We start from the raw sequence: 23201 nt of genomic DNA, 5'->3' as shown, positions 1-23201 counted from the left end.
AATGGGTACAAACCAGATACAACCAATTTAATTTGATCGAATAAAAAAGATTGAAAGCTATTTGTCATGGTTAGAAGTACCAGAGGTGCATGATACGAGCACATGAAAAGAAAGTTCACCCCCGAGAGTTTCACAATGGAGATCTGATGCTTAGAAGGATCCTTCTTATTCAAAAGGATTTCTAAGGAAAATGGATGCCAAATTGGGAAGGACCTTATGTTGTGAAAAAATTCTTTTCTAGATGAGCCTTGATCCTCACCTATATGGATGGACTGGAGTTGCCTAACCCTATGAATTCTAAAGCTATCAAGAAATACTTTTTCTGAATAAATAAAAAGAAATGAAAAAGAAAATGAAAATGAAAAAAAAATAAAGAATAAATAAAAGGGGGTTCAAGATGAAAATCTGTAAAGGGAGTCTTGAAACCAAAGGGCGTCTTGAAACCAAAGGGGGTCTCAAGTTAAAATCTGCAAAGGGCGGCTTGGGTTTTGTTGAAGGTTAGGATTCATGTGTAATGGAGATCCTGAATTAATACTAAAGTTAAAAAGGCTTATAGTTTGAGTAGTAACATCAAATTGTAATCGGAGTTAGGACTTGAGATTGAAATGGTCCTGATTCAAACAACCATAAAGTAAATTGAATACAGATGAGATTCAATGTTGATTTATGGTATATAGTATTTGTATATTTGGTAGTCTAAAGGGGACTTCACAACCTTAAACATTATCACAATTCTCGAGATCCCCTTAACATAAGCTACACTTGAGTCACTCTACGGCGTGCCAGTTCAAAAGCATCCTTATTATTGATATCTGGGGACGCATACTTCATTTTCTTTTATTTTTCTAGTTGAAAGTTTGCCATGTATTTACCCAAAAAATTCTTTACGTTTATATAAATAAAAAGAGATTTTTTCTTGTTAACACCCTTTTGCAAGAATCATACTTTGAAATTAAACATGTAGTTTAACTCGAAAAACATGAGATCATCGTGTATTATTGTACAAAAAACGTTTTGGAAAAGTGCAGGTGTTCTGAAGCTGACAATGGTTTTAGCATGAGGCTTGCATGATGATGGGCTACAGGAAACGGAAACCTTGGAGTGCATTGAAAGTTTCAGCTGGTTGAGGATAATACAAGACGTCTGTCACTGATCAAGTAGTTGGTCATGAATATTGTCTGGTTTCAAGAAGGAAAAAAACCAAGGTCATGTCCAACCAAAGAGTATCTGATCAAGATTGTCAACTGAGGTGAACCGGTTGTAATTTCTTTGCCTAAGATTGGATTGAGTCACAAAACAGCCAACGAAAGAAAAATTCTCCTTCGAAAAAGAAAATACACTAATTGCATTATTGCATGCATTTTAGGCATAAACAGGATCATGACATTCATAAGTGCATGAGAAACATATGTAATTAAGTACCTATATGTCTTTCAAGAGGAAGCCACAAGTGGGTAATGTTGAAACCTCAAGATAGAAGTAACCAATTCAAAGTCCCAAGAAGGGAGAGGTTCAAATGACACTCGAGTCAAGGAAGATTCCCATATCTTGTTTCTGTAAGACAAGTTTCCACATGAGAAATTGATTTTCAAAGATTCTCCTAATTTCTAAATATTTAGGTATGATGTTTTCAAATTCTCAAACATCCACTAACAGTTGATAATGTTTAATTTTTAGAAATTCGATCTTATCAAAGTCAAAAAAAGCAAATCAATCCTTGTTCAGTTCTTCCCCAAAGAGTGGTGTGTGAATCAAATTTCTTTAAAGGGTATGGTTTTCCCTAAAATATAGTGGAGAAGCTCCTCATTCTTTCATATTTCGTCTTCCTGAAGAGTAGTGAAGCAAATCAAGTTCGATTTAATCTTCCTTGAAGAGCAGCGAAGTGAATCAAATTTTTTCAGGATCTGATTACCCCCAAAAATAGAGAAGATCAAGTCCAACCTACCCTGAAGTTCTAAAGGAGTGGATTAACATTTCAATTTCCTCATAACTGGAAAAATATGACCACCCTTTGATCTTTTCTCTATTCTCGTTGCACAACAATGAGAAAAGAGGGGCAGCTGTACATGTTCATTTTGTCCGGGGGTTTCGTTTAATTTTCGTTCGGGTTACATATATATATATAATTAGTTATTTATATAGGATATTAGGGTGTATGTGGTTATTATTATATACGTATGAATATATATAATAATAATTAATTAAATTGAATATATATATATAATGAACTAAATTTTATTTTATTTAATTTTTACAGACCCACAAATTAAACCCAATACAAAGCATATTTTGCAAGTGACCAAAAGGTGAAGCCCACGTGTGTAGCAGCTAGGGTTTCTAACTACAGCTTCCAGCCGCCACACTTTTTAGCCGTCAGATCTAGACAGATCTAATGGTCCAGAGTAAAGCAATATTAGTGTTTTCTCGTAACCCTAGTATGATGCCGGTGCCACTCACCGTAGACCGTCAGATCTAGACCCCTTCTAATGGTCCAAATAAAAACAAAATTAGGGTTTCCTCATAACCCTAGTATAATGTAAGGCGTCGTTCACCATAGACCATCAGAACTGGACCCCCTTCTAATGATTCAAATTAAGATAACATTTAGGGTTTCTCAAACCCTAATGTATCATCCATCATCGTTACCGTCATATCTGTTGGATCGAATGTGATCCAATGGTTCATATGCTCCCATGAACACAACCGTCACGCGCTCTCGATTCCCCAAGCGTATCTTTTATTTTTACCCCAACCGGATTCTTCATCGACCATAAAAAAAGACATGTGATGCCTCGGGGTAAAAAGGACATTTCTCTGTCCTTTTCGTACTTCAAGGCCGTCGAACTCAGGAGATGTCCCCGCTGGTTTGCCACTCTTTTTCAGATAGAATGCCAAAAATGAGGATAAAGGAAAAACTTCTCTCTTTGTAACATGCAAACATAAAAACGAAAGGGAATCGAAAAATGGGAGGGTTTTTTAAGAAACCAAAAAAAACCACCAAAAGAGAGAGAGCATAGCGACAACCCAAAAAAATAGAAAGATAGAAGATATCGGAGAGAAGCACTAAACTTGGTTGTGCACCGAAGCTTCCAAACGTCGTCGGAAAGTCTCGGATCTCGAAGGTACATGATTAGATATATGGCTAGCCATTGGTTACTAGGTTTAGGGAGCCTTGGATTTGGGTTTATAGAAGAGAGAGGGTTGTTTTTGACTGGTTTTCTTGAACTTCGGTCGTCGTGTGTGATGACAGAGACTATCGATGAGCGGTGGCCGGAGGCTATCGGCCTCCCCTGGAGAGATGAATGAGATGAGAGAGTTGAGAGAAAAAGTTTCTCTTTGGAAAAAACAGAGAGAAGAGACAAATAAAAGTTATGACCATTTTTTGCCTAAGTTGTAGGGATTTATATCCCGCGTCAAACGTCACCATTTTGGGTCCTTCTATCTTAGTAACCTTTCAATTTAGTCACTAAATGGAATTTTTCATCCTTTTATTTCGAGCATTTATTTATATTGCGTTTGTATGTAGTCATCATGTTGATTAATAGCATATTTTGTTGATGTTTGATTTTGAATATGCCATTTATAAAGCTTACATTTTAGTCGCTTTGATGATTACTGTTAGCTTTAGGTTAAATACCCATATATGTCTGCTAATTTAGATTCTTTATATCTACGTATTTTGCTTTTATTTAAAATATTATGTATGCATATCACTTGTTATTACTTATCTTTTACTATTTATTGTTCATAATTTTTGTTTGTGTTATACATATACTTAGTGTTAAGTATATTTTGTTAGATTCGATCATAAATATCTTAAAGATATTATTTTGAGAGGAGAGTTTATGTAAACGCGCCTTGACTGACAAGGAGTGAGTTTTCAAGAATTATTCGTGCGAAATAGTATCATTTTTATACTCAAGTAATTTCTTTATTTTATTTACTTTGTTTATATTAAATACATAATTTAAGAAAAGCATGGTAATGATCTTTTGTATGGAGAATCCATAAAAATGTGTCTTAACTAACAAGGAGTGTGTTTTTCATGATTGTATGTACGAAATAATGTCATTTTCGAAAAAAATTCTAATAGGATCATAATTTAAATGTATATTCAAATTTGCAAATTTTCAATATTAAGATGGCGTATAATCTCTTAGGTATCGATTTTGGACGCTGTGGGGGTGCTCATCCTTCCCCATGCGTAATCGACTCTCGAACCCTTTTCAAAATGAGTTTATGGTTAAACGCAAATCCCTTTTTATCTTTTAAAATTATTTTTCTCAAAATAATTTTAAAGGATATTTTTAGGTATTCTACCTACCTAATCCAAAGGTCGATGACGACTCTAAATTTATTTATTTTATTAACCCAATACTTTTTTAAATCAAGTTGGATCGCTCCCTGTCATAACCCTAAAAAGTTTAAGGGACGTTCCGACAGTAATTGGTTTTATAGAAAATGTTTTCGTTATTTTTCAGTGTTAGGTTGGTGAAAAATATATAGTCAATATAATTATTTTCTGGTCAACAGAATTTCTTTCATTTTTTGACCCTGTCATAAACCCTAAAAAGTTTAAGGGACGTTCCGACAGTAATTGGTTTTATAGAAAATGTTTTCGTTATTTTTCAGTGTTAGGTTGGTGAAAAATATATAGTCAATAAAATTTATTTTCCTGGTCAACAGAATTTCTTTTTCATTTTTTGAAAAATGACTTACATATTGATTTTCCATATGTTGTTTTCCAAAATTTTCACTTCAATGTATAAATACTCAAAATAATATTTAAAATATCATCGACTGCAAGGGTGATTGAACATTCATTGTCAAATGGTTGAAAATATTTAAAACATATACTACTTTGTAATCATCTTAGCTTAATTAAAATAACAATATACTATTTTAATACCATTTTAATAAAGATATTAATTATTAAAATATATTATCAATAATTTTAATAATATAATATTTTATTTTTTAGTGTTATAATAATATATTAAAATTATACTATAATAATATATGATATTATATTTTTTTATTTTAATAATATATGGAGATCTTCCACGAAAGCTGCTCTCAACCTGACGTTGACGGCAGCCTACTACTCTACCTCCCCCTTACCCCAGTACATATGGGAATAGGGTCAGCTAAATTAATTTCAAAAAATAATGTTATTAAATATTTAAAATATATTTGAAAATTATTTTTAGATTCTTATTTTAAATATTATAATAATATTCTAATTTAATAAGTAATTAATCTAATTAATATTATAATATAATAATATTCTAATTTAATAAGTAATTAATATAATTAATATTATATATTTTATTTTTATAATATAATTAAATACATTAAATTATAAATAAAAAAAATAGTCTTAATATTTTTATTTATAAAATTTTAGAAATGATATTTTAATAATAGTATTAACATAAATAATATTAAATAAATTATTCTAATATTTTATAAATAATGATAATATTAATTATTTTCTAATAAATAACATTATTTATTATACTTGATATTTATAATAAATAATTTATAAAACAATTTACCAACTGGTGAAAAATATTTTACATGCATCATCCAAACACCGTAAAATGATTTCCGAAATTTATTTTCTTAAAAATGTTATTCATTTTCCGGAATTTATTTTCTGTACATATTGTATAATGAGCATACTTTTTATGTCTTATCACTCTTATGTACTCTGACGAATTTACGGTATAGTCGGTGTTTACAAGTTTGAGTTGTCATTGATTACAGGATACGTTGCATAGGTTTTAGGTGAAGTTTAAAAAGGAGATTAAGCAGGTTTAAATTGTCATTTTGTCTAGTATGTCGATTTTGTACCGATAATCCAATTGGGTTAATAAGGTTATTAATTTGGTTTTAATCGGTTAATGTGACATCATTCTACAGTTCAGACTAAGATTTATTACAAGTATTACAAATGATTTCTTAAGTATATTTTTTTCACCAAGTATTGATATATTTACATATGGGTATCGATATCTTATGTAGGTATAAAATCTAAATATTGTATTATAATTTTATGAACTTGAACATTTGATAAAGTATTAATACTCTTTCTTAAGATATCGAAATCTTACGATTAGAACATTTTATTCAAACAATTTTATCAACTTGAAAGATTTCCGAACATATTCGTATCTCCTTTAAATTTAATCTCACTCGTTGGGAACTTCACAAGTTTCCTAAAACTTATGAGATATATGCATTCGAACATGCATTTGATAATCCAACATCACCATCATTATAGTTCACCATTTTATTTCAACATTTGATACTTTAATGTGAAAGTGAAAACTAAATTGACTTTTACAAAAATTGTTATTTAATCATATTAAACTATTACTTTATCCGATACATACACTCTATTTAAAAATAATTCCAATAGCTTACTAACCAAATTGCTTTTATGTACAAATTCTTCTTGCCTACATTTTGGTTTGTAAACTATTGTAGTCATGGACTTGTCACTTAATACTAAAAGTATTAAATTAGGGTTTAATTCTAAAATAACTACCCAAATTATAGCGCTTTTTGCAAATAATTGCCTACAGTGTCTTTTGAATGATCCAAGTGCCTAACGTTACAAACGTTATCACTTTAGGTGTTGGGACTATAAATTAATTATGGTAATTTTAATAATTTTATTTAAAATTAAAAAAAAAACTATATATGTTTAAAATAACACATACAAAAATTTCGAAATAACCCCAAAACTTTAAAAACCTTCATTTCAACCTCTAAACCCACTCTGACCGCCGCCCTTCTCCGTCGACGAAGTTCCACCTGACCTCACCTACCCCAGGAATCAATACCCCTATGAAACCGCAACCGATCGACGGTCAATTGACGTTTTGTACCCCACGAACCTTAGGATGAAAATCGGGATCCCACGCGATTCCGACAGCCAATCGACGGTAATTACGAAGGTGTATGATTAGGAGGATGATAGGAACTAGGTCGGCGGTAGTGGTCGTGGCCGAAAAGGGTGGCGATGGTAGGTTAGGGTTAGGATTTAGTATTTTTATGAATTTTAATTTAAAAAATTAAAATTATCAAAGTGTGACACGTGTCACTTAACGGAGAAAACTAACGACAATTACAGCCTGGGCACCTAAAGTGGTAACGTTTGTAACGTTAGGCACCGAAATCATTCAAAAAAATACTATAGGCACCTATTCGTGAAAATCAGTATAATTTAGGTACTTATTTTATAATTAAGCCTTAAATTAAAGAGCAGAATGAAGGTAAATTAATCTAAGTAGAGTCTTAATCGATGATCGATGATGATACTGATTTATGTAATAACTAAAACAAGTCTTACACTTTGGCAAATAAAGAAAATCCCCGCTAACTATCCCTTTGTTGTAAATTAAAGAAGAAATCTGAACATGTTGACTTGAACTATTCTAAAGGTTCCAACTTGTTTCGAAAACTCAAAAACTTGTATATAAACATGTCTTATTTACTTTCAAATATATAAAAAACATATACCAGACTTGTACCCGACACATACCTTTAAACCTGTGCAACATGAGTTGCAATCCTGTGGCGATGATGGTGCTTATGCTAATCCTTGCGATAATGATGGCAGCTACGGTAAAGAAAGCGGCGGCACAAGCGAAACCAGGGTGCCAAAGTCACTGCGGCGATGTTATCATCCCGTACCCTTTCGGTACCGGCGGCGATTGCAATATCAGTGAAGACTTTTTCATCACATGTAACACTAGTGTCATACCCAACCAAGCATTCTTAACCACTGGTAACATACAAGTGATGAACATATCTTTAGATGGTCATCTTAAAATCCTTGGTTCAGCAATCTACGACTGTTATGTCAGTGGTACTTCCTCCACATTCCAGGTCGACCTCTTGAAATTCCCCATAGATAGCATCCGGAACAAGTTAACAGCAATCGGTTGTGACACGTACGCCTTCGTCCGAGGCAACAACGATGAGTACGCAACGGGTTGTCTATCGTTTTGTAGTAGCATCACCGATGCAATTAACGGTTCTTGCTCAGGCATCGGTTGCTGCCAGACGGCGATCCCAAAAGGAGTGAGGGGTTATAATATAACTCTTGGAAGCTATACTAATTATAGCCGGGTTTTGCTTGATAATCCTTGTAGTTACGCGTTTGTTGCTGAGGATGGAGTCTATAACTTCTCGAATTCGGATCTTGGTGGATACGATTTACAAGATAAGGAATTTGCAGTTGTTCTGGATTGGACAATCGGGTATACAAATTGCAGTGAAGCGAAGGAGGATATGAATAGCTTTGCATGCAAGGAAAATAGCATTTGTGTTGATTCGGAAGATACTTATGGGTATCTCTGCAACTGCTTGGATGGTTACCAAGGGAATCCTTACCTCTCTAACGGATGCCAAGGTAAATCTATCAGTTCTTTCTACATGTTACTATGTGAGAAATTAAAATACGTATTTGGTCACGTGAGAAATTTATAGGAAAAATAAGGCTTATTGAAAAATAAATGCTTAAATTATACTTTTTACTCATTTTAAGTGTCTAAAGAATTTTAGGCTTAAAGTAAGTGTCTAACGTTTCGACTTTAGCTTAGAAAGTAATGGCAGTTTAAAAACTGTTAATGGGCACGTGTTTCTTTTATAAAATTTCAAAAAATTTATTATTATTTTTTTAAAAAAAACTTCTCTAAATTTTTCTAAAATCTAAAAAAAAAGTCCCGAAATTCTTAATCTCAAAGCATCAATTCTATCCCCGGCCACCCTCCCCATCTCCTAAATCCTTAAATTTCAAAACTCAAATCCCTAAATCCAAATACCTAAATCAAAGAAAATAAAACATTCAAACATAGCAGACGGAGAGACGGAAAATTCTTTTTAACAGTTGTTACGACGTAGACACCTAAAAAAGTAACGTCGGAAACGTTGGAAACGTTAGACGCTTACTTTGAACAAAAAAATCTTTAGACATCTAAAACTAATAAAGAGTATAATTTAAACATTTGTTTTTTCATTAAACCAAAAATAAGAATGATGTTTTGATTATTTCATATTCAAAAACTAAAATCACTATCTTTTTTAAACTTTTGTCCTTCAGATTGAAAAATTAAAAATCACTTTTCATCTAGAAAATTCTTTGTTTTTCATTGGTTATGGTGTCAACACAATAAATAATTATGTTTTAATTTTTAATTAAAATTGTTATTATTACGATATAGAGAAATACATGAGTTTAATTATATAATATCCTTTAATTTATGAACAAAAAGGAATCTAATTAATTTAAATTAAGAGTAAGTTTAACATTATTTTTGAAAGTGTAATGGAAAAGTGATGTGAAAAGGTAATTTTAAGAAGTATTTTTGGGTTATTTTGTAGTGTTTAGTATTATTGTTAAAAAGTATTTTTTTTTAAGTAAACGATTAATTTTAGATATGATGTTATAAGTTAAAAAATACATATTTAAATGATTTTTAAAATTTTAAAATTATAATATATAAAATATATCAATTTAAATTATAATAAAAATACATAAAATATTTTTACTGAAAAAATGAAACAATTTATAATAATTGAATCTAAATTATGTTTATTAATATTATAATAAAATAATATTTGAATATAAATTATTTGTATTAATATTATATTTTTATCAACGATGTTTTATATTTTATTTTTATAAATATAAATTATTTTTTTAATCATATTTGAATATATAAAACAATATTTTAATGAAATCGATGAAGATCATGGGGTTAATAATGGTATTTCCTCACTAAACGTGAATCTCAAAAGCAAAAGCTAGAAAATTTGGCTTTTACCTTCAGCACTGTGCAGTGATGTGCAAAAGCACTTCTCCACCAACTTATGGGATGTTCAGTATTGCTTAATTTTGTTATTGTAAAAACAATAGCTATATAAATGATGAGTAAATTTTTATTTTTATTCTATAATTATAAAAAATTACGATCATTTGTAGTGATGATAATTAAGAGATAAGTTATGAGATATAAGTTGCCAATTAATTAATAAAGTTTCCATTAATTAATTACTTCTTGTTGATAATAATGCAGATATAAACGAGTGTGAAACTTTACAGCCATGCAACGGAACATGTTATAATTTGGCAGGGAGTTATAATTGTTCATGTCCGGAGGGATTTGAAGGTGACGGCTGGAAAAATGGAACTGGCTGCACTCGTCCTATCCACGACACATCTCCCCTCAATGTTGCCCTAGGTTTGTATCTATTATGTTGATACGAGAGTCCACGTGTGAATAATGTCGTGGTAGAATGACTTAATTAATTCCGACTGATATTAAACTCAAATAATGATATTTACAGGTATTGGATTTGGCTTCGTTGCTATCCTCTTGGGTATAGCATTGTTGCTTTTGATGCTAAGGCAAAGACAAATTGTCAAACTAAGGCAAAAGTACTTTCTGCAAAATGGTGGCAATTTATTACAACACCATCTTTCCCAACGTGAAGGGTGCGGTGAAAAGATCAAAGTTTTTGCAGCTGAAGAACTGGAGAAGGCGACGAACAGTTACCATGACAGTAGAATCTTAGGACAAGGAGGACAAGGAACAGTTTACAAAGGAACATTGCCCGACGGTCGATTGGTGGCCATAAAAAATCGAGAATCGGAGATCATAGTCAAGTTGAACCCTTCATTAATGAAATAACTGTGCTTTACCAGATCAACCACAGGAATGTCGTCAACCTCCTAGGATGTTGTTTGGAGACGCCGGTTCCTTTGTTGGTTTATGAATATGTGACTAATGGGACCCTTTTCGACCACCTTCACAATGTTGCAGATGAGTCGTTTATTCCATGGGAAGCTCGTTTGAGAATCGCCATTGAAACGGCGGAAGCCCTTTCTTATTTGCATTCCTCCGCTTCGATTCCGATCATTCATCGAGACATCAAGTTGGCTAACATATTGTTGGATGACAACTTCACTGCAAAAGTTTCCGATTTCGGAGCTTCGAGATTGATCACATCTGACCAGGCGCAGATAACTACAATGGTGCAAGGAACTTTCGGTTATCTGGATCCTGAATATATGCATACAGGCCAATTGACCGAAAAGAGCGATGTTTATAGCTTCGGAGTAGTTCTCATCGAGTTGCTTACCGGACAAAAGGCGGTTTGTTTTAAAAGATCAGAAGAACCCAAAGTTTTGCCTGTGCAATTTGTTTCTTTGATGAAAGAAGATCGGTTGCTCGAAATTCTGGATCCGAAGGTGCTTAACTACGGGAACGTTAGGCATCTAAAAGAAGTAGCTTTGTTAGCTCGGAGATGTTTGAGAATGAAGGGAGAGGAAAGGCCAAGTATGAAGGAAGTAGCCCATGAATTGGCAGGACTGCAAGCAATCAGTCTCCCTTGGGACAAAAGTAATTTACAGGAAGAAGAAACTGAGTATATGCTTGGTGTATTTGGCAACAGTTACAGCGATGGTGCAACCGGCAGCTCACTGGGGTACGATAGCATTAATAATCGAGTCGCGTTTGAACTTGAAGGCGCACGTTGAAATCAAAACAATAATGTCCTTATGGGCATATAGTGAATGTCATGATAATTAGCACGAACTAAATGACCTCGATGGTTAAGGAATTATTGTTATTTCTTGAGGTCTCGAGTTCGAACATTATAAATACTAGTGATATGAGAGTTTAATGTCAAATAATTAAAAGTTATTTTTAAACAAATACTGCTTTATATTTATTCCAATTTAATAAAAAAGAATGTCATCATAATTAATAAGCAAAAATGTAAGAAATCAAATTTGATTAGCACGTAAACTATCAGCAATTGATGTTCGAAAAGTACTAGGTAAATTATATCGATGAATATTTCATTATCGTCAATTTTCACTTTAACTAATGATATTTCAATTTTGATAATCGAATCGTCTTATTATTTAATTGTTTTCAATCAAGTCACTTGTTGTTAACATTTAATGGATAAGGTGATGTGGTAGTTAAATATTTTGGTATAATAACATATTTAGTCCATATTACTTACATATTCTATCAATTTAGTCATGTTTTTAATAAATTAAAATAAATCTAACCCTCGAATCAGACGGTACCACGTGTCACTAGTGACAAATGTCACAACACGTGTCACTAATCGATTGAAGAATTAAATTTATTTTAATTTATTTTTCATTAATCAGAATGTGACATGTGTTACCCTATAATTAAAAGAAACAAACCACATCAAAATGGGGACAAGGGGAACCTGGGTTGCTATCAATATGATATCAAAAGTTTCATCATAATTTAATTATTTTTTACATATAAAATATATTTACATTCATTTGTGACACATATCATCATTATCATTTTTCTTTAAAAAGGATATAATATATTTTCAATTGTTTATTTAAATTTATTGTGTAAAAATATCTATTATAATATGAAATTTAAGAAAAAGAAAAAAAAGACGAGCTAATATAGATTGAACGTAGTATAAAAGGGATAGACAATTGAACCATGGAGTTAGCGAATGGAGTAGTAAATTGGGTTGGGAAGGTCGCCTTCAGCTCTGCAGTACCCGATATAGATTAGTCGGTTAATAGATCGGATACCAATAAGTAATTCAAAAAAAAGAAAGAGACATAAAAAAATGTTTAAGTAATTTTTTGAAATTTAATAATTATTATTGTAAGGTATCTTTAGCTTTGTTGTTTTTATAAATATTTAAATGAAGTTAATAAAATAATTTTCTTATATTTGAATATAAGATAAAAAAAAATTAGGATATAAGTCTTTTATCACTCTTCTTAATTCTTATTACATTTTTCAAATATAATTATTCTAAAGTCATTGATTTGGGTGGTTGGAAATATAGAGGGAAGAGATAAGATGGAGATATAATCACTTAGATTTGATCAATTCTCCCTAGATTGTAATGTATAATCGAAATATTTAAGAGAATATCTTGAGTAATTATAATATTTTTTATTTAAATATGATACGAATAGAAAAAGGAAAGCAAAATATTTTTAATTAAAAAAATAATTCAGATGTGAAAATCATGGGAGCTCTTGAAAATTAAATTTTAAATGTTTAAATTATTGAGCTGATAAAATTTATGATTTTTATTTATTAAATGATTAATTTTATCTATCTAAATATTTGAAACAACTTAAACAGACGTGGAAATAATATTCTTGTATTATTGTTAAATGCATTGTTTCAATTTCCTAATTCTAATATAATATGCATAGAAAGATAAAAAAAAAAATTAAATTCTAAAGACATTTCATGTTACTAAACACGTCTAAATATCCAAATATTCTTAAAATTAACTTAAAGAATAAACTTTCCCTTCATTTATTTTTTGAGCATTATATAAAATATATTCAAATTTATGTTGAATATTTTCAACTATAACAATAAACTAAATACATAATTAAAATATTTTTCATATAACCATTATAAAAAAAAACTAACGACAAGATAATACATGTCACATCATTGTTTATTAGAAGGGAATATAATTAATATTAATCTAATACTATACATTATTGCATAACTCTCGTGATTTTTTTCTACCTGATTTTGATTATTTGAATAATTTAATTATTAAATATATGTATTAATTTTGTGTTTGTGCTTGACAACTGCTTATATATGGTCGATCTTAAAATTTTATAGTTAAAATTAATGATTTTTAAATTCATAAATTTAAAATTCATTTATATAGAACTTAAAACAACTAAAAATGCTACTTAACTGCCTGCTATGACTGATACACGCTCTGAAAATCCATCTGATCCCCAGCTTCCCAAAAAGCATCGCCGCCGCAACGAAAATCCCCATGATCCACCAGCCGGTGATAATCTGCCCAATCCCAATCATCGTACTCCTACAAAGACATGGTCACTAGAAGTAAGGTTGTAAATGAGACAAGATAGATCGTGAGTTATTCGAGATAAACTCGATCAAGACTCGATAAATACTCGGATCGAATGGACTCTACTAGAGCTTGACTCGAGTTCTTAACGAGCTGAAACAAGCTGCTTGATACTCGACTCGAAAAGCTCGTGCTCGAAACTATAATATATTAAGATTTTATTTAAAATATATAAATTATTAATAATATTAATATTTATGTATTGATTTTTTTTAAAAAAAATACAATAAGATTTTCATGTATTTAAGGTTCAGGTTCGAGTTTGAGTTTTAGGCTTCAATTGAGTTAAGTTTAAGATTTTTTTTTATTTCGAGCTGCTCACGAGCTTCAGTTCAGGATTTTGAGTTCGAGTCGAGTTTGAAAATTTTAAGCTCACGAGTTTTCGAGTCGAGTCGAGCTCCATTTCAGAGTTTTCAAGTCGAGTCGAGCTCAGCAATACTCGAGCTAGACTCGGCTCGTTTACACCCCCTAATTGGAAGTAATGCTTCTTTTCCCTCTGAACCTGCTATTTAGACCATAGTATTAAATTGCGGCCGCAACGCAACGTAACGGCCGCACCGTAACGTTTTTGAAAGTTACCGCGACGCAATATCAACGCAATACGATAAGGGAACCGCATCACAATTGTTGCGGTCAAAAACCGTTACGTAGCACCGCAACACGCTATAAATTGCGCCGTAATGTCGCAACAAACTTTAAATTATCTTAAATATAAAATTACATAGATGAATTGTTATACTTTAATTCTTAAAACTGAATTATAAATAAATATCATTAATAATATCATAATAGTTATTTAAATTTAAATTAATTAAATTATTTATTAACGTTATTTAATTAAATTTATTTAAATTTAAATTGAATTTTTCTCATATCTAAGATTAACGTGAATAATTTTAAATTAAATTTTTATATTAACATTAAGTATCATAATTATATGTTTATTTATTATTATATAAATTTTGTATTAGAGAGGAATTCACTTTATAATATTATAATAGCATATGTATTTTATCTATATACTATGAAACTATAAAATTTTATCTAATCTATTTACTATAAAATTTTATCATACAACATGTTTCATACTAATGATGCATTTTATGATGCACATAATGTGATGTCTTATTCACATGAAATAGGAAGGAATCAAAACCAAGACAATGACAAAGATGAAAATGCTGTAGATCCGTCACTCTATTCATTTTGGTGGTGAATTGTAAGATATATAATTTTTATATTTGTAGTTATATATTTTTTTTCTTTCTAAGTTATGTAAAATGAATATTTTTGTGTTATAATATAAAAAATTTGATATGATTTTAGTGATATTGTTTATATGTTATTCATTAACATGATAATTGTTATTACCCATTATCCAGTATGATAGCACTTCAATAATTTATATTTGTTTTTAATAAATTTTTATCTATGAAATTAAATTTTTATTTTTAAAATAAAATATTAAAAGAATATATTAATATTAGTATATTAAAAGATAAATGTAAAATGTATAAATATAATATTTTAGATTTATTGTGATTTTTGAGGAAGAGATCACGCTCGCAACAATCGTGACACCGCAACCGCATCTGCAACAAAATTCGTAACCGCAATTTGATATTATGATCTGGTCAATGACGATATAGACCTCTGCGAAGATGATATCTCCATTGGCAACATGGATGGCATCCCCACCATTAACTTCTCGGAAAGGGTCCCAACTCTGGCCATCAAGAGCATGGAATTAACACTTGTTGTCAAGATCCTTGGTCGTCAGGTGAGCTACAATACCTTGGAAAATCGCATTTACGGAATTTGGAAACCCTCGTTCCCTATTAAGTTGATGGACATCGAGTTTGACTTCTACCTTGTCAAGTTTTGTGATCAAGGAGACTACTTAAAGTCTTAACCGATGGGCCTTGGACCATCTTCGGACATTACATCACCGTCGAGCCATTGTCGATCGACATCCAAGCTTCCCAAGCCTATCAGAGTCGTCTCATGGCGTGGATCCGCCTCCCTAGGCTCCCGACCACCCTCCATAACCGTGGCTTCATTGAAACCATAGGGAGCCAGATCGGCTCTGTTATTAAAGTGGATTATCAAACCAATAATGGCCACCGGGGATGTTTTGCCTGAATAGCAATCAGCATAAACCTCCGGAAACCGTTGGTTTCCAAAATCATCATCAACGGTCCCACCCAAATCGTCGAATATGAGTCATTGCCAACCGTTTGTTTCCAGTTTCCACTCGGTATCTACGGCCACCTTAAGGACCATTATTGCCAAGCCTTTGTTCCTGCTATGCAACAGAATAATATGCAGCAGATGCCCCGCCAGCTCCGCCTCCACCTGAAACCACCCCCGAGGACCCTTTCGGTCCCTGGATGATCGTGGAGAGGAAGAAGCGGCAATCCCGGTTATCTAATCTCGCGAATCAAGGCCCCAAGAGCGTTTCCTCTTTTAACCCGATTTCAAATCCCACCTTTGAAGCTGTCAAAGATCAACGGCAATCGACTAGTATCCAGGAGGAAATTTCGGACGAGCACCATCCTCAATCTGCGGCAATTATCCCCGTTCAAGTTACCATGCAAACTTCATTCAAATGATATCTCCCACGTGGCTTCTTTACCCCACCAGCAGATGGCAGCTTCCAAAGCTAAAGGGAAGTTGACCACAATCCCCAGAAAATCGTCCAATATCTCTTTATCTTCCAGGAAAAACGGTATTTTAAATTCTAAAATATCTAAACCTAATACAAGCTTAAATGCTCTTGCCATGCAGAATTAACGTAGAGACCAAACGTTGCATGCTGAGTCATCGGACCAAGCGCAGAAGGATGGTCCCCATAGGCCTTCCCTCGACAAGTCCAAACACCAAATCGTTCATCACCAGCCGGATAACAACCTGCCAATTCCTTCAGCTGCTGTTACAAGAGGCCAGACACTTCCTGTTTTTGATCCCATGGCCGAATAAAGCACTGTTTGCTTTTATTACTCCCTTTATTTTTTTTATTATTATGAATCTTTTTATTTGGAATGCTCAGGGTTGCGCCAATCGCAATTTTAACAGAGTTTCCCGTCAATACCTCTGGAATCATAAACCTGATATTTTGTCTCCTTGAAACTCGTATCAGTTCGTCCAATGTCGACAAAGCTATAGCCGCGCTTAATATCCCTAACTCTTTCCGTGTCGAAGCCGTAGGGTTCTCGGGTGGGTTCTGGATCTGCTGGTGTGACCATGTTCATGTTGAGGCTCTCTTTAGCCACTTCCAATTTATCCACTGTCGTGTTCATAGTTTCGATAACAACTGTTCCTTCCTTGCTACCTTTAATTACACTAGTTCCCAACCTACCAAAAGAAAAATATTGTGGGATTACTTGCGAACTCTTGCCAACCACATTTCTGAGCTGTGGATCATTCCGAGTGATTTCAATGCTACCATCACTCCTGATGATCATATGGGTTGCATGAACTCCTCCAAACCTGAGCAGAAGTTCATTTCTGCCATCTTTGACACTGGTCTCCATGATCTTGGCTACCTAGGTTTTGACTACACTTGGTACAAAGGCAATTGTATCGTTCGGATTGACCGATGTCTTTCTAATGATACTTGGATTGACTCTTACCCTCACACCCTAGTTCACCACCTCCTTCGAATGAAATCGGATCATCGTCCCCTTCTTGTTTCCATCAATCACTCCCCTCCGACCGTTATAAAAGCCCCTTTCATTATTTTTCGGGCTGGGCCCAATATGAAGATTTCCTTAATCTTGTCTCCTAGAACTGGGACAATTATCTCTTTGAGACTATTTCCAACTTCACTGCCACCGCCAATTCTTGGAATCAGAACGTTTTCAGTTCGATCACTCGCCGAAAAAATAATATCTTAGCCAGACTTCGGGGTATCCAAAAAAGCCTCGACAAAAAAGGAATTCATACCTCTGCCATCTTGAATCTCAACTCCAATTTGATCTTGAACAAATCTTGGACCACGAGGAACTCCTTTGGAAACAAAAGTCTCGTTCTGACTAGATCACCTTTGGAGATAGGAACACGTCTTATTTCCACAAAAAAGCCACCATGAACAAACGCTTTAACCGTATCTCCTCCATCAAGCTTCCTTCCGATGATTGGTTTTCTGATGACGCTTTCATCCAAAAAGAAGCCATCAACTTCTTCTGTGACCTCTTTTCCGTTGATGACGTTTCTGTTGGTCCTTTCCCCCTTTCTGGTTTCTTCTCGTCCATCCCTCCTCATGAAATCCAATTCCTTGATAACATTCCTGACCCTTCTGAGATCAAGGATGCCCTTTTCTCCATGTCCCCCCTCAAGTCTCCTCGCGCTGATGGTCTTCATACCCCTTTTTCTATAAACATTTGAGATATTGTTAGCCCCTCCATTTGCTCTATGATTCATTCGGTCTTCTCTGGTTCAAACATTGACCCTGCCCTTAACAGAAGTATTCTTGTTCTTATTCCCAAGACTCACAGACCGTCTTTCTTCAAGGAATTTCGGCCTATTAGCCTCTATTTTGTTCTCTACAAACTCATCACCAAACTTTTAGTCTGTAGGCTGAAGCCTATCCTTCCTAAACTCATTTCCCCAAAGTTTTATCTCTAGTAGAGGCATAGCTGAGAATGTGATTATCAACCAAGAGGTCATCCACTTAATGAAATCCAAAAAAGGGAAAGTCGGTTGGATAGTTTGTCAAGATTGATCTTGAAAAAGCTTTCGATTGACTCCACTTGGAATTTATTTCTGATACTCTGAATGAGGCTGGTTTCCCTCCTACTACCTCTTGTCTAATCATGCACTGCATTTCCTCCTCCTTTATGCAAATCCAATCCAAATCAATGGTACCCTTAGTAATACCTTCCACCCTAAAAGAGGCATCCGTCACATTGACCCTCTCTCCCTGTATCTCTTTGTCCTCACCATAGAAAGGCTCTGTCATTGTATCTCGAAGGATGTCAAAGAAGGGATTTGGATACATTTTTAACTCGTTACAGGTGGCCTTCCCATCTCTCACCTTTTTTTCGCCGACGACCTCATCCTCTTTGCCAAAGCTACCATTGATCAGGCCAAAATCTTGAACTATATTCTTGATGAGTTTAGTCATTTTTCTGGTAATAATGTCAACAAAGAAAAATCCAAGTTTTTTCTCTACCAATACTACTCTTAGTCATGCCCATGAGGTGAGTCCTGTCTTGGAATCAATCAAGTCTTGAATCTTGGAACTTATCTTAGCACCCCAGTCATGCACAGACGTATCATGTGTGATTTTTTCAACCTCGTCCTTGATAAAATTCGTAAAAAAAACTTGAGGGGTGGGCTTCTAAACACCTTTCCCTTACGATTCGTATTACTCTCTCCAATGTTGTCCTTTCAGCTATATCGACTTATTTCATGCAAACCTGTCATTTTCCCACTTGTGTCTGCGAAGACATTGAGAAGCTGATCAGGAATTTTATTTGGGTTCGAATGAAAAAAGCAAAGGCATTCCTCTTGTTTGGTGGAACACCATCACACAACCTCGCATAAGTGGTGGTCTTGGGCTCCGAAATCTTCACAACCACAACACCGCCTTTCTCACAAAGCTTTTCTATGCCTTGGTTCCTAAACCGGATGGCTACTGGATTGTTCTTCTCCACCAAAAATACAAGATGACGGAACCATGCCCGAACTCTATTTCTCGCCCTAACTGTTCCCATCTTTGGCGTGCCCTAGCTAATATTTGGCATTCCTTTCATGGAATCATCTCCTGGTCCATTGTGGATGCTATCCATGCTAGGTTATGGAAAGATAATTGGATTCCCAAACTTAGCCCTCTATCCAACTGGTGCACTGACTCTGCTCCAATTAACGACAATACCCTGGTTTGTGGTATGGTGGACTCGAATGGTTCCTGAAACTGCCCTCTCCTCTCTTAGCTCATTATTCCAGAAGCCATTCATCACCTCTGTAACATCCACCATCCTACTCCTGAAGCGGGTTAGATTGTTGTTATTGGAATCCTTGCAATAAAGGGATTTTCGTTGTCAAATCGGTTTACCAAAACCTCTCTGCCCCTACATGGAATACTCGTAACCCAATGTGGAGACTCATTTGGAGCACCCAGGTCCCTGAGCATATTAAATACTTTTTGTGGCTCGCTATGAATGATAGATTGCTAACGAATCTTAGTAGATTAGTATCGATGTCTCACTGATGATCCCTCTTTTTACGTTCGTAGTGCTGCGGAGAAGTCTACCATTCACGTCCTTCGTGACTATAATTCTACCAAGGACCTTTGGCGCTCCCTCTCCTATGGCCAGCCTGACCTAGATTTCTTCAACTTGTCTCTTCAAGACTGGATAACCCGTTACCTCAACTCTAACACTCTCTTTCCAGGTACATATATCCCTTGGAATATCATGTTTTCTTCTCTTCTTTGGAAGGTTTGGAAGCGGCGCAAATCATCGGTCTTCTCCAACATCACTCTCCCCAATAGTGTTACCACCCGCCTTAATGAGACTTGGGCCTCTTACTAATCCTATTCATTGCCTCCTCCATGCCACTCTCGTTCCAATAACTCGGAAGTAGCTTGATGGAAGCTTGCTGCTTCAGATTTGATAACAATCAATACAGATGAAGCCATTCATCCTCTTAGTTCCCATGGCAAACTAGGTGGTCTCATCTGCAATTCTGTTGGAGAGTCAATTATCGGCTTCAACAAATACCTGGGAATTTCTCAACCCCTCCACACTGAGCTCTTGGGCATCTTAAAAGGTCTACATGTTGCTTGGTACCTTGGCTTCGAGAAAGTCCAATGTCAAACTGATTGTGCCAAGGCACATTGATGAGTGTTCTAAATTGATAATATTTTCTCGTTAATTCTTCGATCTTATGGATTTATTACCACTGATTTAGTTGTATTGTACTTATTTTCGTACATGATCTTATTTTTCAGAATTAGCAGTAAAAAGGGCGCATTCTGTATTTTTTTACTATTATTGGGTCACGACTGGAGACATGGGCTCGACTATTGGCATGACACTGTCTAACATGACAGTTTCTAGAAGGTCCAGTCAGTAGCAATTTTCTAGAAAGATTTAGTCAGCACCTTCTGGAAGGTGGACGGGCAAAGATATCTTAAAAGATTTATTTTTGAATTTTAAAGTTTGAATTTGAAAAACATTTGGAATTATCTTTAGGATTATTTTTATTTTAATTTCTATGTTTATCTTTAGGACTTTAGAAGTTATAAATACCCCCTTGGGGTAAGGCTCAGAACACACTTGTTTTAGATTTGATTTAGCAGCTTTCGCTTATTTGGTTTTATAAAAGTTTTTCTTTATTTTCATCTTTATTCTATTTTTATTTTAAATAGGCTAAGTATGACTTCGGTCATGCTTAGCTAATTTTTCTCATAAGTCGCAAGGCTAAGCGATGACTCAATTCAATATGTGAGAATTGAAAAGCTCTTAACATCTTCAGGATGTCACTTTCAGGTTTCTGGAAACTTGGATAGGTAATTGACCTATCCTATAAAATCAAAACATTTTCATTTTAAAAAGTCGACGTTGGTCTGGATGTTATTCTAATTTAAAGTTGAGAGGAAATATCAGTGAATAGAAAATCCGACTTCATGTGAACACACTTAGTGGCGGTCCGCTAAGGGAAACTGAGATCGGGTATGATTCTCAGAGATACAACATAATCCGAGTCGGTCTTTTCCTAAACTAAAATTGTTTTTGCGCTAATCGTTACTAAAGTTGGTTCAATTAAAAGTTGGTTTTCCAAAGATTGGCTTTGCGGAAATCGTTACTAAAGTGAAAAGCAAGTTACAAGGGAGTGGACCTTGTAGACTGTAACTGGCATGAATCCTGAAGTGAAAATCCATTTTCGATGATCAGAAACAAAATTGAGTCAAAGCAAGGCTTGAGGCTGCTTTTTACCATATTTATTTTCAACTTTTCATTTTCTATTTTCTTTATTTTCACTTTAAATTGTCTTTTCTTATTTAACCTTTTTTATCAAGCCCCATTTTATTTACTGCATATCGCCTGGTCAAAGCAATTCAAACCAAATTTGGGAATTTTCTAACTCCCTGTGGATCGACCCTTACTTCTTTTTACTACATATGTCTTTCTTATTTATTAATTGAGAATAAGAAATTTATTTTGACATCAAAACGACAGTTGTCAAATTCGCACTGTTGACGGGGACTTCGCCAAAGATACTGATTTTTGTTTGCTTTTGATTTATGACCAGGACAAACCCGGGTGAATTAGTGGATTACGACCCGAAAATCGAAGGCAGAGCTCGAAGACTTCACGCACAAACGCTTCGAGAAAGAAGGAGAAAACAACTAGATCCAGAATCAAGTTCAAGCGAATCCATTAATACATAACCAAATCCGATGGTCGATCTCACTATCAGAGAGTTAGCCGCAGCTCATATTGAACAAGAACCTTTTTGCATTGATTTTCCCCAAGGCGAAACTCCATACCAGTTAAAAACTGACCTTATTCATCTCCTCCCTACCTTCCGTAGATTACCAAACGAGAATCCACATAAACATCTCACATAATTTTATATGGTCTACTCCAGCATGAAACCACAGGGAGTATCTAAGGACCAAATCAAACTTAGAGCTTTTCCTTTTTTTCTTTAGCTGATTCAGATAAAGAGTCATTATTTTATTTACCCTAAATTCTATTACCACATGGGATCAAACGACTTGCCTTTTTCTTGACAGTTTTTTCCTACAGCAAAGGTAAGTGAGTTATGAAGAAGAATACTTGGAATCAAGAAATTAGAGGGAGAGTCACTCTATGACTACTGGGATAGATTTAAAAAGTTATGTACTAGTTTCCCACAACATGGGTTAACTAAGAAAACACTATTCAATATTTTTATGAAGGATTAACTCCATTGGAAACGAAGATTATCGATGATGTCAGCAGAGAAGCTTTAGTGAACATGACTCCTACTGAGGATAGGCATTTAATTTCCATGATGGCCGCAAATTCTCAATAGTTCCGCCCAACTAATGAACCTCCTCGAAGGGTTCATGAGATAATTTCATATTCCTTAGAAAATAAGATAGATATATTAACTGAAGTAGTCAACTCTCTTCTTGCAGGAAAGATTGGAACCAACATATTATATGGAATATGTGCGTTACCTGATCATCCAACAGACGGTTGTCCACTGATTCAAGATGACACATCTGCTCAAGTTAATGTAATAGGGAACTTTCCAGG

The 23201-nt window shown here is 34.1% G+C and overlaps 1 pseudogene; it reads left to right on the top strand.

The window, feature by feature from the left end:
- Nucleotides 1-7590: 7590 nt before the first annotated feature.
- LOC120206526 lies at nucleotides 7591-11557 on the top strand (annotated as a pseudogene).
- The last annotated feature ends 11644 nt before the right edge of the window (nucleotides 11558-23201 follow it).

Source organism: Hibiscus syriacus, unplaced genomic scaffold, assembly GCF_006381635.1.
Source record: "Hibiscus syriacus cultivar Baekdansim isolate YM2019G1 unplaced genomic scaffold, ASM638163v2 tig00000477_pilon, whole genome shotgun sequence".
Classification (NCBI taxonomy): domain Eukaryota; kingdom Viridiplantae; phylum Streptophyta; class Magnoliopsida; order Malvales; family Malvaceae; genus Hibiscus; species Hibiscus syriacus.
Note: the sequence above shows the minus strand (reverse complement) of the source record. Positions and strands in the feature narration are given on the sequence as shown.